The sequence below is a fragment of the Buceros rhinoceros genome, unplaced genomic scaffold (genome assembly GCF_000710305.1).
Source record: "Buceros rhinoceros silvestris isolate BGI_N320 unplaced genomic scaffold, ASM71030v1 scaffold6931, whole genome shotgun sequence".
NCBI classification, from domain to species: Eukaryota; Metazoa; Chordata; class Aves; order Bucerotiformes; family Bucerotidae; genus Buceros; species Buceros rhinoceros.
In genome coordinates, this window is record NW_010394775.1 from 9,472 (window position 1) to 13,227 (window position 3,756).

Genomic DNA, 3,756 nt, shown 5'->3' on the forward strand with positions numbered 1-3,756 from the left:
GAAAGATTCAGTCCCTGTCTTGAGACAAGTCTTGAGGCTTGTTTCTCCCATGTTGTTTATAGTTGGAAGCTTGTGACTTCTGTATGGACACCATTACAACAAAGATGGGTTTTCTTGTTCTGCTTGTGTATCGCGTGCCTTTTCAAAATGAATGTATCGACAACAGAGTATGGCAGACAGGTGGGTAACTTTGTGATGTAAAATTGCATATAGTGGTTATAAAAATACCGGCGAGTTTTTAGATTCCGCAGTTTCTGAGGCTGTGTGGAGTGAGGGAGGCGGTGGATGTGGGAAGAGGGGCTGATTTCCTTCTGGGACTTAAAAAGTTGCTTCTCAAAGTGCCTTGGTTTCTACTGTGAACCCAACTTGGTAATCAACTAGAAAAGAATCTTTTCTAGTTACACTGGGTAGTTGCAGAACTCGATGTTAGAGTAAGGCAATGCCTCTAGACAAAACCAGCTAGTGCCTGTTGTTTAGAATAATAATAGAGTAATTAAACAAATGACATGAACCCGCTTGTTTGGAGAAGCAGAAGCTGAAGTGATGTTTCCCAGGCTTTGTGTTTGGAGAGGCTAATTCTTCATATTGCTGTACAGAAGCTTAGTTTAAAACCAAGTGAGCTGAGGTGGTAACGGCAGAAGGGAAACACGCATCTTTTTGTGCTTCTAACCAATGGTACTAGCATTTGGGTTTGTTCTATACATCTGTCCTAATTCTTTGACTGGCACCAACTCTTAGTCAGATTTTTTTAAATAATGTAGCAAGAGACAGAAACTTGAAAAAAACCTCAGTAATGCAAAGGAGGTTTTTCTCTGAAGGAATTTTCAAGATTATTGATTTGCCTCAGTGGGGTTTAGCTTGTGGAAACTCTCCAGGTCAGGAGGCCTGCACGGTAGCTTATCTTATGACAGCGAAGTTTAGAAGACATTTTTGGGAAATACAAGGCCAATATCAAACGTCAAGCTGTAAAGAAGCAAATGTGAGCTTTTATCCTGGTTTCATAATGCCACCGTCTAATCCAAAGTACCTGGATTGATACCAGTCGTATTTTGTCCTGACTACCATGGATTATTTTAGTTTTGGATTTCACTGAGAAAGATTAAAGTAATAGCTGTAGTAACTGCTTTGGAGAAGAAAAATTCTTGCAGAAAACCTTCCTGGGGCCTAAGACCACCAGACTGTTTTTTCCTAAGATACTTCAGGACAAGAGGGGGGATGGGTGTACACAACTGCGTGATGCCAGTAACAACACCGAGTACATTTTTGCAGCACTTCCTACAGCTTCTTGTCTCCTCATTGGCAACCATCACCTTCCAGCTGTGGTTTAACCTGAACAATTGTTCTGTGGTAGGGTGCTAAAGAAGTGTTTGCCTTTCTTGGTGGGACTGTAAGCTTAAGGTTGGAGCCTCGCATTGGCCTGAGATAGTGCTCCTCCGCAACACAGGCTCCTGATGACATCACCTCGGCAGCCAAGCCCTGTGAATGTGTTTGGAGACACGAGTTTGGTATCCTTGTTGCTATCGCTTTGCATAACAACTGAAAGTAGTTTTTGCTGTAGCCCTAGTATGGTCCTGGATGCCAGTAAGAACTTTGTTATCTGTTACCAAACGCTGTGCTCTCACGTGAGAGTCACACTTCAACTCTTTACGTGGAGAGTAAGAGATTCTGATGGAGCTTTGTTGTTTTTTCAGTCTTTTGTTGCTCACTGGGTACTGAACATACTTGCAGAGAAAGGGCTGCAGGATTTAAATTGGTAGACAAAATTCATCCTTTGAATTCACTATTTTTCTAGCTCATCTGTCTTCCTCAAAAGGTGGATGTGAAGCCTCAAAGTTTCATGTGTTACCTTTACCTACCTCCGTGCATTGTTTCTTTTTACTTTGCAGCCTGTTTTTTCATCTTTTTGTCTGTATGGGACTATTATCCAGGTGACTGATGGCAATAGTGATTGCTAGAAGTGGTGTTAGGCAGTGGAAGGGCTTACAGAGGCGCGTGTAGAGAATGAAATTTAGGGAGCGTTAGGATCTGGTTGATCTGATTCTCCAAGAGCTAAGGAGTAGTGACAAGCTCTTAGGAAGTCTCTTCTCTTCTGGATTTGGGCCATTCTTTCACACGCAGCTAAACATGTTACATCTTTGATGTTCAATCTGTACATATAAAAAAAATCTAAAGCATTTAACATAACTGACAAAAACCTCATGGCAACAACCACCCACAATTTTTTCCCAGTAAAGAATCAGTCGAGTGAATCAGTAATGCAAGAGCATGAAAAATGCAGGCCATCCCTTCCAGTGGCAATAATTCTGAAGCAGATGGCATCTCTGACACCTGATGGGTTAGCCTTTGTGCTGTGGCAGTGCTATTTATGTCACCGTGTACTGAATTGCACGAAGGGATAGATCTAGCTGTAAATGTCCTCCTGAATAAAAAATGTTGTGTTGGGGTTTTTTTATTTACTCTAAGGCATCATGTGGGCTGACTGGTTTGAAGGGCAGCTGTGACTGAAAACTTCTGTTTGAACTTTGCTGTTTCCTTTTGACATCTTTAGAGAAGCAGTGTGTTCTTCTCTTGCCACCTGTAGTTTTGGCCGTTGTATCCTAGCACGGCTCTGCAGAAATGATTTGGTAATGAACAAATCCTGTCCCGCGAGAGCAGTCGGATATTCCAGAGCAGTGTTGGAATCTTGTTGCCTGGAAACTGATTAATAGATAAATATCTATTAGACCCTTGAAATACTACAGAATCAGGTTTCTGAGTGGATCGGAAGTGATGACTGGCTCACTCCATCATTGATCCACTTGCTTATGAGTATTTGAAGCTGAGGGGATTCAGACAGTTGAAATGCTGTAAATACAACGTACTGCGCACACAGGGCGAAGAGGCTCACCAGGCCTCAGCTCTGGTACGCACGTGTAGGTCATAACGGGAGAAGAGTGAGTGTCACCCAGCTGTATTGTCAAAGCCGGGGGTTTATAAGTAGTGTTCAGTTCATCTAGTTGTTTGTTGTGTCACTCGTGCTGTTTAGATCTTGCAGTCAGCACAGCATCCTTTTACCTTAGAGCATCTTCCAGGTGTGAATGAATGAAGAGATTTTTTGCTGGCTTGAGACTTGAGATATGGAAGGGGTGTTTCTGGCTTTCACTAGCAATGTCTGAATCAAATTTTGTTTTGTTTGTATTTTGGATTACACATTGGCATTCATTTTGCCTTTGTCCTCCTGCTCCTCCTCTAGTAATTAAAGATAACTGCTGTTCTCTCCCACTCAGCACTGTCCAGAGACAGCTTTCAGCTCTGAAATACCGAATATACCTGGTGCTGTCGTGCTCTGGGAGGTTTTTTGATGGCCAGTCATTTGGTAGGGAAAAGCTGATTCCATAAACCTGCAGCATAACTCTGGGATTTTGTCTGCATTACCTCCGTCAGCAAAGCCCAGTGTTGGTACTTTTTTGGTGATGCTTTAAATTGAACATACTCCTTTTTGGTGTGTCTGGGAAAGGCCCAGCTGGAGACACAGAGTGACTAAGAGTAACTCCAGAAAGCAGCTGTTTGCCTACTGTGGTGCCCAGTTGTTTTTATCCACATCTTGTCTGAAGTACATCAGTGGGAGTAAATACCTTGATCAGGTATTTTGGCTGACTAATCTGAGGCAGGGCTTTGTGTTGCCTTGCCTAGTAAGGCTAAAGGTTCCTTAACACTATGTCAAAATTTGATTTTAATATAAAAAAATCTATTTTAAAGTGTAGTGGTTAATTTCAG